At 42.2% G+C, this 14,323-nt stretch overlaps 1 protein-coding gene across 2 annotated transcripts in view; it reads right to left on the bottom strand.

The window, feature by feature from the left end:
- Positions 1-13,284, bottom strand: part of PLEKHA4 (pleckstrin homology domain containing A4) — a 100,745-nt gene extending 87,461 nt beyond the window's left edge. For both annotated transcript variants that reach the window (XM_077457451.1, XM_077457453.1), the window contains exon 1: positions 13,052-13,284. The gene's annotated coding sequence lies outside the window, so the exon portion shown is untranslated. The remainder of the gene's footprint in view (positions 1-13,051) is intronic.
- Between the last annotated feature and the right edge of the window lie 1,039 nt (positions 13,285-14,323).

The raw sequence follows: 14,323 nt of genomic DNA, 5'->3' as shown, positions 1-14,323 counted from the left end.
CCTTCTGTAGGTGTTGAATAGTGTAAGGATTAGGTAGAACCCTTGGGGTGGGGGTGCAAAATCACTGCACCCTCAGCTCTGGGTGGAAGCGCCGGCATCTTCACAGAAACCTTTATTACTGCCCTAATCTTGTGTTTCACAGCCTGGTTCCCTACTGCGCATGCACGAGTCGCGCTGCACGTTCTGACTGGTCCCTGCTGTCTTCTGGGACCGGTGTGTCTCCCAGAAGAAACGGGGGGGGGTTCGGGGCAGTGGGAGAAAATACCTGTATTGGACAGGTAGCAGTGCAGAAACCTTTTTTGTAAAAAAAATAAATAAATAAAGTCAGTCCTGCTCACCTAGCTCTTTATAAATAGTACTTTATCAGTGGGTGGTGAATCGGATAAGCGGAAGTTCCATTTTTGGGTGGAACTCCTCTTTAAATCTAGAGGACAAAAAGGATCACATTTAATTACCTGATCCTCTGCTCCCCAGACGAAATGCACTCCCTTCTGTTCTGGCAGTGGACTGTTCCTTGGCCTCCTTACATTCAATGCATGGCTATGGCTCCTGCATCAGTCTTGAGGACATTAAGAGCAGGCTCCAGGAACAGCCAAGCAGTGCAGAGGAGCCTGTGGGAATGGAGGATCAAGTAAAACGTCTGCATCTGGTCCCCCTAGACATAAATGAGCAGTTAACCCTTGCAGCAGAGCGCACAGCCCCACTGCAGGGGAAGACATAGTTTTCCTGGAATAAAGTTTTATATTTTTGTTTTTTGGTTAAAATACTCTTTAAGGCCTGATTCACACCTATCCAGTTTGCTGTTGATCTGTTTCTGCAGTACTTTTTGAAAAAAAAAAAATACATCATATCCCTGAGCCGTCGCAAAAACGGAGCAGCTGAAAAACTTATAGATGTGAACATGTCCCATAGGAAACCAAGGTAAATGGACCGAACTGCATTTCTGCAAAAAACAAAATGCACTAAAAAGGTACGAACATCATAAAAAATAAAAAAATAAGTCTAACAGGCTAAGCAAACAACGCACAGCTACATCTATGTAGATGGACAATTAAGCAACCCTTGTTTACTTGCAATCACTAGATTTCATTGGCTACATTCCAAGTCAGTGAGGTATTACAGGCAGGATAAGGATAGCAGCCTCATGGACTGAACCTTTACAACCAAGTCAGCAATGACAGCTTCCATCATCTTAGGTTGAAGCTACTAAAGAGCTTTAGCTCAAGCTACAAAATTGTAATTACAGTACATACAGCAATGTGATGCGGGATTCAGTTGTGGTTGAATTTAACAACTCAGCGTGGTACTAAAAGCAGACTCCAGTTGCACATTCCATGCAACTCCCTGCAGAAGTATTGCTTTTAGTAAGGGCTGGGCATGGAGATCACTGTACTGCCTTCACATGGAAATACAATCAGAGGCGGACACCTGCTTGTGAACAGGAATCGCAGACTTTAGCCACAAATGCAAACAAGGAAAAAAAAAAAATAAATAAAAAAACACACACACCCCCCAGCAGAAAGGCTCCAACCCACTGAATGTGAGTTACTGTTACCAAAGAGTATCATGATCAACCAGAAGCCCCCCGGTGTGCTTTTGTTGTTTTATCTTCCTTTTAGACAATGGAGGTCACCGAATAAAAACCAAAAGCCATTTCCTCTAAAGTTACAGGGGAGGACATCTCATTTTGTGCTCAGACACATGGAGGTTTATTTACTAAAACTGTAGAAGGCAAAACCTGCATAGAAACCAATCAGATTCCATTTTTTTTTGGTCAATGCTTAAAAGTGTTACTAAAAACCCATAACATAAAAACCCATAAAACCCATAACATAATCACTCTGTATATGCAGTAAAGCTTGTTTTGTTATACTCACTGTGGACCCTAAAGAGGGTAATCCTTCCCCTTCTACAGCCCATCTTCTGATAGTATTGATCAGCCTTTCTCAACCTTTTCAATACAGAGGAACCCTTGAAAAAGTTCTCCAGTCTCAGGGAACTTCTGCTAAAAATTTGAAATCTACAACTCATGATACATTAGTGTGATGATCAGTGGGAAGAATGGTCCTTATACCTGTGGTCATTGGGAAGAATTACCTGCTTACAGATAGCTAAAAAAGATCATTGGTGTCAGTGGGAACTTATCCAAGAGGCAAAAATGGCCCAATGCTGAAGGAACCCCTAGCAACCTTTGGAGGAACCCTAGTTGAGAACCAACAGTATAGAGCCTTGGGGCACTCTGCACATGCTCAGGTTTGGTGTGTATTGCTAAATATTTTAATTTTCTGGGGGGGGGGGGGTGCATGTTATCAGCACTGTTCAGGGGGGTCGGGTCATGCAGCCTCATAGGAGAGACAAGAGACAGAGAATTTTATTTTTATCTTGATTCTGTACTTGCCAAATATGCTACAGAAATCTCCCTCTACCAAGTCTGGCTGTAACCATTTTAACTGTGGGCAACTGAAGCTGCTGCCTGTTCACTTCCTGGATTTATACAGAGGCACACCTCCAGCTCTGCAGCTTTCACTGGCCCTCTTATGACTCACCCCCCCCCCTCCCTTCCTGGCAAACTCTCACAAGAGAGTGAGCTGTGTATGATGTCATAAGCCTAGGCTAATGATCAGACAAGAAACAAGAAGTGGGCTGTATAAGGTATTTACTGGCAGAGAATAAAAAAGGTTTTACTATCCAAAGTTAAAGAGAGATGTTGGGGGGGGGGGGGGGGGATATGGACTTAAGGTCTGCTTTAAATAATTTTTATTTCCATCTTCTGTGGGAGACCAGATATAGTGAATGCAGGTTCTGGGTTTAGTAACACTTTAATTGAACAAGCTGAAGTTAGAAGCCGATTGGCTACCATGCACAGCTGCACTGGATTTTGCACGCTCCAATTTTAGTAAAATCGACCCTCTGGCTGTCAAATGCCAATTTCTGTACTTTGTTTCAGCTTCTGCATCTTCACTACAAAATGCCAGCTATAAACAAGGAGATCTTCCAAAATACTAAAGAGAAATTTTAGTCAGTCATTCTCATCTCCAGGCACTACAAAAAGGACAACAAATCACATTACGTCAGAAGCTTTTTAGGGTAATGAATGCAGAGTGCTACGATTTGAAAATTGCAAGTGATCATTCAGCAAGAATCAGGCTGTGTAGGGGGAGGGGTGGAAATACTTGTTACTACACACAAGGATCTTCCTAATTGTTGGAAGGTCACCATGCCACCGCGTGTCAACTTTTCCCTTGTCAATGGAGAAAGGTGAGAGTCACAGCACACTGCCCTCATCAATCAACTGGGTCATGAAGGACATTGTGACAAGTACAACCACCACCCAGTGGTCAGCCTAATGTCCTCTACAACAGTGCGGAGAATGTACTGGGCCAAATGTGATCACCGCGGAACTCCATCATCGCCATAACTCATAAGAATCTACCTACCACTCCAGATAGTTCTGGATCTGAACACAATCTATAAGACATTAGCAGAGGCCATACGGTGCTTTTAAGAAGCCCATATTTGACCTAATTATTAACTTCATTAAGTACCATTGGAATCTTCAATAAATTTAGTAGTGAATGATCCTAGCTTTAAATTACCCGTCACCAACTTTGCAACAGAGGCATTTTTTCTTTAAAGGCATACTTGCAGTGTTCCTTTTCATAAAAAATAAATTATTATAATAAAATAGATATGCCGTAGATAAGCCTTCTCGAGTGTCCAATTAGTCTCTGTACTGGCTCCACTGCCCCTCCCTTCATACCCTTTCCAGTAGCTGCTGGCAATGGGAATAGTAGAGAGTCACTTGATTGGCAACTCTGAGTCTGCTGGGGCTCCTGACATCACATCCAAGATGGCAGCACCCAGTAGCAGTCTCATGGCTTTACAATGTCTACACAAGGGAGGCCTTTACAGGTAAATATTTTGTGCATATGTAAATACACATATGATCCCATAGGAACACTAGGTTTGCAGGCTTCGGCTGTATGAATAGCTAGGGCCACAATGACGTCACTCCCCTGTATGCATGCAGGGGCTCCGTTATGGAGCTTTGGAGGAACAGGTATGCTGTCCCTTCAGAGCACAAGTGACAGCGACGTCACCAGCTGCATCCCGTGTGAATATCTCCTAAACACTGAAAAGTTTAGGAGATATGCATGGTACCTACAGGTAAGTCGTATTATAGGCTTACCTGTAAGTACAAGTTAAAAAGTGTACTTTACTTCCACTTTAATGGTCTGGCAACAGGGTCTCCAACTCATTTCTGTTTTTTCTAGGGAATTATATGAAAAGAACACCTTTCCCAGATATTTTGAAAATTAAAATGTGTCAGACACTTCCTGGTTAAGAAGGTCACTGCTGGTTTGGCAGGTTAAGCAGGCCACATACCGTTTTAATCACAGCTCCTTCCTGATGGACCAGCTGAAATTTGTTACGTGGGTGGTCCTGGCAACCCCACCTGACATCCTGGGATTTACCAGATGGAAAATTTACAGCCAAACAGCGCCTGTGTGCAATCAGATGCAGTCGCTGTTTGCGTATTGTGACAGCCGCTCGCAGCAGCTGTCAGAATACAATGGCCCCAAAAAAAAAAAAAAAAATTATATATACATGCATACATACATACATACATATACACACACACACTTTTTCTTTCAAAAGTGCATGCCCAGCAGCAGCTTAAAGAGAATGCCTGACTTATCATCCTCCTCTCCTGACATAACAGGGTGCTGGGACCATTTAAAACAAACACATCTCCTCTCTTCCTCTGCTAAACAGCAATGATCATATGAGTGGAACCTTCTTGCTTTGGGGACAGCGGAGCCAAATAAACATTGTGAGATCACCAGACTGTTCACTTTTGTCTACAGCCAAGCCTACACAAAATATGAAGAAAGCAGAAAATAGAAGGGGGAAGGCGGAAGAACACAGATTGTGGACATATGACAATGACATTTATTTTGCTAAGCAAAAAACACAAGTTGGATTATCCGCACAGGACACAAAGTAATATTCAAACTTGAATTTCAGTTATCAAGATGAGGTCCAATTATATTATAATTTTATTTAATGCTAAAATAAATGAAAACTTGGGGGGGGAATCCTGTGATACATTAAATACCCCTCTAAATTGCTGGCCATGTGATCCCCATATCCTTTTTTTTTTTTTTTTTTTTTTTTTTAAGATTGGTCTCTGGCAAGTGTTCATTTTGGAAAAGGTGGTGGTGCATCACGGATTGGTGGAATATTTTTAATACAGATCTATATTTGTAGAAGCAGGTCTGATCATCTTTGAAAAAGACCACTGGGACACTATTTAAAATATATAATATATATTTAAATAATTTTTTTTTTTAGTTAATGTATATATAGTTCACAAAGTATAGTTTAATTATTATTAATCACAAATGGTATGTAAATATTCACTGTCATGGGTATATTTGGCAATTGTTTTTAGGCGCAATCATCCACAATAATTTAAAATGAAGGCCCCTTTCACACAGGCACCATCAGATTAGCAAAGTTAAAAAAGGTATCCGTTCTTATCTGTTGCTTCATCTATCTTCCGTTCACATAGGTTTTCATCTGTTTACAGTAGTTTCTGTGCCTTTAAAGGAAATTACCAAGAAAAAATTGCTCCTCCCATACAGATAAACACAAAAAATTATTTCTTCAAAAACGGAATTTAACTGATCAGAGGACATTGACAGACATTGTCCGTTAATGTCTGTTAATATCCATTTTGACGGATCTGGACGTAGCCTTGTACGCAAAAAAAAAAAAAAAAAACACACCATGGAAGTGGAGGTTAGCGGATAGTCGTCCGTTCATGGATGGCAAAAAAAATGGATAGACAGTCTGTCCATGTGCAAGGGGTCTAATGGGCTGTCAAATTGCACTGCATAAGAAACACACACACACACACACACCTGCAATCCCAGTGTAAACCATGCGATCCTAATGTGAACCTGCCCTTAAAAAGCAAAAATATAGAAAAGTATTTACCAACACTTCCTATAAGAGCCGGTTCACACTGCGGGCGATGCGAGGCGACACGACTCGCCTCGCCGCGCTCTCGCAAGTCGCCCCCGTTCTGTACAATGGAACCGTTTTGAGAGGAGCGACTCGAGTCGCTCCGACTCAGAAAAAAGGTTCCTGTACTACTTCTGGGCGACCTGGGGGCGACTTGCATTGACTTCTATACAGAAGTCATCTACAAGTTGCCGCTGAGGTCGCGGCAGGTCGCGGCGAGGCAAGTCGGTGTCGCCTCGCCTGCAGTGTGAACCGGAAACACACAGCCACTACCTGCCATGACAGATTGCTCATACATAGTGCAGGTCTCACACTGCAGGTTTGTAGATACTTTGCGAGATCTCTGTAATACTTTTAATCTCCAGCTGGAAATGATTTCACTTTGTTTTTATGACCCCCTCCAAGTAAAGGGAATAATAACAGAGAGCATTATGATTCAGCTTGTGTCATCACTAAATCACAGGAGGCAAATTAAGGAGGAGACACACTATACTATGTACAAGGACGTTTAAGGGCCAGTGAGAATTCTGCTACTCACATGCATATGGCACATGCATTATAATGCATTAACGCGTTTCCTTTTTGTGCTGACGTGTTTTGACGCATGCTCTCAGTGCATTTTTGAACTTAGAACTTGAAGTGGATAGAGCTAATAGCCATTGACCAAGGCTTGTTAATACCCATTGTCAACACATCAACAAGCATGTTCTACTATCAGCCACTGACTTTCATGAACCTTCCAAGGCGCCAAGTGCAGAAGACAGACAGACAAAAAAAAAAAAAAAAGGAGTCTTAAAATGCAACAGTGTATGGGCATGCCCACATGTGAACAAGCCCTAAATGGACTCTAAACAAAATAAAATTCACCTTCTGATGTAATTTCTGATTAAGATACATATGAAGCCCTGGTTCACACCGCCACGACTTGTCATGTGACTTTGAACTCCCAAGTCACATGACAAGTCACGCTTCATTAGCTGCAGTGGAACCGTACTAATTGGTGGGACTCAAGACGCTCCGCAGGGATATGGGATTCAAAGCTAAGTAAATATTTAATGTGATCTTCTGCCCATTCTGAGCGCGCGCGCACACACACACACACACAAGTGCTGGGCTCATAATAGTGCAGTGTTACTTTTTCTGTAAGGCATTCAGCTTACATTACAAACCAGCACCAGATCAGAGAGGGAAAAAAATAAAATAAATAAAAATAAAAAAATAAAAAAAGGTATTGGTGCATCCCTACTTAATCAGTACAAGTACCAATACTTTTTTTTTTTTTTAGAACTCGTCGATACCAACCGCAACGGTTTTGTTTCAACTTCAGCAACGGTACAAAGCACTGAAAAGTTATTTAAAAATGAAATAAATTTTTATTTTTTTAATTTAGTGCTTTTTCAATGTGAAAGATGTAACAAAAAAATAAATAAATAAAAAAAATAAGGATTTATAATATATTTTTTTTAACATTTAAAAAATTTTTTATTTTTTTTTGCAAAAAAAAAAGTCGCAGGAAAATAATAATTAAATGGAGGACAATAGGGAGTTAATTGTGGCTGATTCAAGTAAATTGAAGGGTTATGAAGAGGGTTAAACAGAGGAACATTTGTTCATTCCTTTGATCTGCAGATGAAGAAACAAATATACAAAAACAATGCTTCTTTTTTATTTTAGCGTTTCAGGGCCGAGCAATGTTGGTAATAAACATTGCCGGCTGCTTCTTTTTTTTTTTGACAGCTCCAATTACCAGACTTCTTTTTACACTGGGGAGACCCACTGACAGCTCAAAGAGCCAACCCTGAAAGTATCGGTTTCAGGTATCGGTGCATTTGAACGAGTACCGATACTTGTGCAAATACTCGGTATCAGCACCACCCTAGTTAAAAGTAACCATACCTACTCCTGGTCACTGCCTTTACCCATCTTCTTGAAAAAACTGAATGTCAACAACAAAGGGAATAGCTTCAGCAGTCGTTATATTTCTATTCTAAAGGCATGCATAAGAGGCACTAGATCACCCATCACCGAGACTAAAATTATGAGTGGCTGTCTTTTTTTAATTAAGCTTGGTTGCTCTGATATGGCTGCAACCATTTGACAAGTTTACCCCAAAACAGGTATGGGGGTTTGGAGGAAGATTCAGATATACAGAATGCAGCTAAGGCACTACACAAGTAGTACAGTCTAGAAAGAGGATTAGCAATACAAGAAATCCAACGCGTTTCATGGGTTTACACAGTCACCCTTCCTCAGGGCCTGACTAACATGCGATTATAGCAATGCCTGCTCTCAAAGACAGTGTAAATATATTTATAGATCTTCTATGAGGAAACAGTTTTGACAGAAAGTCAACCTGCTGACACACACATTCCTATTGCCCAATGTGCACACACACCATAATCTCCTATCTAATGAGAATGACACATCAGGAATTGAGGGAACATTGCTCTGCATCCTGTGTATTTTGTAGGTGTCAGAGAATCTCCTATAAAAAAAGAAACCTGGACAACAATTAAAATACAATAAAAAGTTTTTATGGATGCACAGAATGCATTTAAAACCTGATAGCAGCTCTAACCCCTCCCCACTCTTTCCAAAACCAAAGAAAAAAAAAAAAAAAAAAACAGGTTGGAGTTGGGCTTTAAGCTCTTTCCGCTGGGCCTGTCCCTTTTAATAGTGTCCATGTCTGGGAGTCAGGAAGGATTGGTCGATCACGTGACCACTGCGATTGGCTGCAATAGTGGTCACATGATCAGGAGATGGCCTTGTTGTCTTTCTACAGATAGAGAGACATCTTTGACAGCTTGGTCCCAGGGAGTGCGCTCTCAGCAAGGAACGTTCATCTGCACATGGATGCCCACCCTTCATATCACCATACATGCCTTATTTGAGGTTACATTTTTTTTTTAATTCATCGGAGTAGTATTTTTGGATTCAAGCAATGGCATCCAGCCTATTTTTCTTGCTACAGGTTTCTTTTACTTGGTGGGGGACATGAGAATCACAGCATGCCCCCATCATACCGGGGACATTTGTGTCCCTATGGGAGAGCCCAGCCCACAAACACCGCCTGTCCCGGGAACAGACAGGAATATACACATGGAGTTGCAGTTTCAGCTTAAATATTATTTTACACATTAACAGATTAGAAGAAGGAAATCGGAATTTGGAGAAATGAATACGTTTGACATTTATTCAGCTCAGTTTGCAAACATAACTTCACAACGGGCGGCTAACAGGTGTGTGCCGAGAACAAAGCGATCTTCTATATTACTATCCATCAAACCTTCATTGACTCAACACAAGGAACCGGTTAACCCATCTCCTGCTGAAAGCAAGAAGTAGGATCAAAAACAGAAGACAAGGGGTGTGTATCTGGGGCCCCGTTGTGGCTTGTTTACAAAGCTCATGTCTAGATAGTGTAGAGGGAGGGGGCCCGTGCCTGGTGCCATGTGTCTGAGTTGTGCGCCCTGCTGTCTGCTCCATCTAATAAGGGATTGTCACTTAATGTGAAGCTCTGTGACCCCGCGCCTGCACATCCCACCATACACAGCCTAATCCTCAGAGTGCCAATGAGCTCTGGCAAGGCACAGACGCCGACGTCTGTCACAGTTCCGCCAATACTTTGCTCATTTTAATGACTCACAGTTGTACATATGTTTGCTAGAGATGAGCAATGTGGATGAAACTTCAACCTAGACCTTCACACATCTTATCTGCAGATAAGGAGGTTAGACCTACACCTCTCTGTGTGCATTAAGGGCTGCAAACTACACATTGCAACATTTTATTTCTCTTTAAAAAAGGTCACAAAAGTTCTGTCTGCCAAAGTGTAGTGTGAGGCAGTGCATTATGAGCCCCATGCATAAAAAAACAAACAAAAAAAAAAAAAAAAAAAACAGCGTGCAGTACTTTTTTTTTTCTTTTATTTTTTTTTTTTTTGTGGTGTGAACTGAGCCTTGTATTGGAACAGTCCCAATGCACCTGGTGTGAACGATCCATAAGGCTTCACCTGCGGCTGAGCTGCATTTTTGCCACCTGCCAACCTCCCTCTTAAAGTGATATTTCAAAAACAAAAACAAACACCCTTTATAAGAATCAAGTCATACTTACCTGCCCTGTGCAGTGGTTTTGAACAGAGCATCCCTGATCCTCCTCTTGGTGGGTCCCCCACTGGCGCTCCTTGCCCCTCCCTCCTGCCGAGCGCCCCCATAGCAAGCAGCTACCAAGCCACTGCTCTGTCTGTCCATTTACAGAGCGCAGCTCAGCCCTGCCCCCACTCTCTCCTCATTGGCTCACTGGCTGCGATTGACAGCAGCAGGAGCCAATGGCTCCAGCTGCTATCTCAGCCAGTGACAAAAGAGATCTGGGAGAGCCGCTGCTCTCATGCACATTGCTGGATCAGGATGGGGCTTAGATAATTATTAGGGGGGGGGGGGGAGGGCGCTGGCGCACACAGCATTTTTTACCTTAAGCATAGAATGCATGAAACCTTCTGCCTTTTACCATCACTTTAAGCTGCAATAGGCAGCAGATGTGGGTGTTTACATGCTTCGCATTGTAGCAAAGGTTACCCGACATTGTCAACCAACGAATGCTACACAATGAAAACAGGGGACCACTGAGAACACCCAGCAAGTGCGTGCAATGCACACGGTGGCGGCACATTTGTTGGCAAACATTGGGTTCAAACAGACGATGAGGCACAACATAGCTTACTCACCGCCTGTCAGCCTCTGAAGGCTGATCCGTATGTCTAAATCTACCCTAATGCTTTCTGGTTTTTTTACTGTACTTTATCAATAATCATGCATTTTATCATGTGCTGCAATTTGTCATCAATGGTCCTTAAAAAGCGTGTCAACGCATATCAAAAACACTCCACAAGACATCGCACGTTAACCCATCACACAGATGTAAACTACACCATGCATAACAATGGCCATCCTGTGGTCATGTGTTGACGTGTTAAAATATGTGCAAACCGACCCCAAGGGACTAGATCACAACAAATCAGAATTCCACCAAAAGAGAGGATTTCCTAGGGGCTCATTCACACAGGATGTCAGGCCTTGCGATACATTCACCACCAGTGAAAGGCGCAAGAAAAATCAGTGTTATCAGTGAGACCCGTTCCCACCAAGGTGTTGTGTTGTGGAAACAAATCCAGAAAAATTTTTTGGGTGTGCAGACATCCATTGTATGGGCTCAAACAAAACACACCTAAATTGCACTGACATACATTATGTGGCTGCATTTTACCACATCAAGGGTCAAAATTCGCATACGATAGGTGCGTTGTGTAATATAGACAATCTGCATTTTCACGCAATGCACCTGTATGGTATGAAATGGGCACACAGAAAAGGGCTGGTATGGGTGGCTGCCCCGATTGCGCTCGCTCTGCCCCCAGTTGGTGATTAACTATAAATGTTCTGTTGAAAGACAAAAGACAACTAAAAAACAGAGCCGGGTGGAGCAAAGGAGGGACTGTCGGCAACACAACTCCTTCCAATGTCTGATGGCCGAGGTCGGTGTACGGGAATGTAGTACGTACATTCACAATCTGGACTGCTGTAGCTTTCATGAACCATAGCATGTACAGTATGGTGGCCATACACACCAAGATAAACAATGGATTTCTTTTTTTTGATCAAACACTACTGATAGTAATAACCAATCTATAATTGACAGCCCACTTGATTGATGACCCACACACAAAACGTAAACGATAGTTAGACAATGCCATGGTAAATGATCAATCCTATCTCTGTTTACCCCATGTAATCTCGTAATCTGATTGATTGATTGAAATGCCATCAAATTCATGGCCAAAGCATCTCAGTGCTGCAGATACTACACAATTGCTTTCTGCCTGAGCTGATCAACTCTACATGGAGTCTGCCCATACATTATACAATTTTCTTGTTCAATTTCATTTAGAACTACCATCAACTCTGTAGTGTAAGGACCTGCCTGATGGCATACAAAATGAAAGTTTTTAGGGCTGATCTCATATTATATGGTTTTGGTAAAAGAGGGAAAAAATAAAAATAATAGTATATATATATACACACACATACACATATATATATATATATATATATATATATATATATATATATATACACACACACACACACACACACACATACATATATATATATATATATATATATATATATATATATATATATATATATATATATATATATATATATATATATTTTTTTTTTTTTTCTTTTTTTATTATTATTATTATTACCAGCCTAAGAAAATTAAAAGGAAAGTTTTTCATATTCAATTGTATATGATAATAGAATTGAAGCGGGTATGGACACTTAAAACAACAACAAAAAAAAGAAAGTTAACAGAGATTAGCTAGAGGGGAGAAGAAAAAAAAAAAAAAAAAAAAAAAAAAAAGGGGAAACAATTATCCCATGGGAAAGGCCCACTTACACCTGTGTTTTCTCTGAGAAGTGATCCACAGTGGATCACTTTTCAGAGAGTGGTGCCAGTTCCACCGACAGCGTTCAGGTGGTGATACTGCTGCAAAAAGGAAAAAAAAAAAAAACGGATTTTTGGAATGGGAATAAGTACTGTGCAGCAATCATAAGACTAGAGTTTGGCTCAGGGCTGCAACATGGTCCCATTCACTTCAATGGGATGTGATTGGAGTGCTGTCCTCTGAACATAATGGGGATCACTTGTGTTGTGATTGTGTGAAGCATGTCTACAACCCCGGGGTGCTGCATATTATATGTACCCCCCCCCCCCCCCCCCACGTATAGGAGATCTCGGGGCTCCTCTATTGAAGTTTTGTAAACAAGCGAACATCTCCGGTAGAAGAGATCCGGGTTTACTAAACAGATCGGAGCTCCAGATGTTGGAGGAAAGTGAACTTTAGAAGAAGTTTATCCTCCCGGACACGTGGTACAGGTAGGTGGTGGTAGTAAAGGGAAACCAGGCAAGGTGTAGGTAGGTAGTAGGTGGGTGTTCGGTCCGTATTGTTCCCTCTTACCTGTGTGCAGTCAGTGCGATCCTCTACCGCCTGTGATGAGCTCCCATAAAGCGGCCCCGCCGTGTCAGTGGTGTGCCCCGTTCCTCTGCCCCCTCTCCTCCTCCCCGATCATACTGCCCCACTCTTCTGTCTGCTTCCCCTTTGTACTTCCTTTCCCCGCTCCTCGCTTTCCTCCCATTCACTTCCAATGGACGAGTTGTAGTAGAAGTCAGTCCGCTCCCTGCTCACCTCCCCCTCCCCCTCCTCCTCCTCCGGGAGAGGCGGGGCCACAGAAAGAACAATTGGAGGGCCAGACTCTGGGAACACCCAGATTCCAGGATCACAGACACAGTCCACACACCATACAGCTCTACCTCACTACATACTACACACCATACAGCTCTACCTCATCGCTGACTGCACACTACATACATACTACACACACAATACAGCTCTACCTCATCTCTGACTGCACACTACATACATACTACACATCATACAGCTCTACTCTACCTCATCTCTGACTACATACACTACACACAGCTCTACCTCATCTCTGACTACACTCACCATGCTACACACTACATACATGCTACACACATTACATACAGCTCTGCCTCATCTCTGACTACACACACACCATACTACATACATACCACAAACTACATACAGCTCTACCTCATCTATGACTATACATACAGCCCTACCTCATTCCTAACTACACTCACCATACAGCCCTACCTCATCCCTGTCTACACTCGCCATACTACACACTACATACAGCTCTACCTCATCTCTGACTACACTCACCATACAGCTCTACCTCATCTCTGACTACACTCACCATACAGCTCTACCTCATCCCTGTCTACACTCGCCATACTACACACTACATACAGCTCTACCTCATCTCTGACTACACTCACCATACAGCTCTACCTCATCTCTGACTACACTCGCCATGCAACACACTACATACATACTACACACATTACATACAGCTCTACCTCATCTCTGACTACACACATTACATACAGCTCTACCTCATCTCTGACTACACACACCATGCTACACACTACATACATACATACATACTACACACATTACATACAGCTCTACTTCATCTCTGACTACACAGACCATACTACACACTATATACATACAGCTCTACCTCATCTACTACTATACATACCACCCCCCCTCCCCCATACAGCCCTACCTCATCCCTGACTACACACCACATACAGCCCTAGCTCGTCCCTGACTACACACACACACACACACACACCATAC

The sequence above is a fragment of the Lithobates pipiens genome, unplaced genomic scaffold, assembly GCF_037356315.1.
Source record: "Lithobates pipiens isolate NorthernLeopardFrog02 unplaced genomic scaffold, aLitPip1_a1.2 Scaffold_27, whole genome shotgun sequence".
Taxonomy (NCBI): Eukaryota; Metazoa; Chordata; class Amphibia; order Anura; family Ranidae; genus Lithobates; species Lithobates pipiens.
Note: the sequence above shows the minus strand (reverse complement) of the source record. Positions and strands in the feature narration are given on the sequence as shown.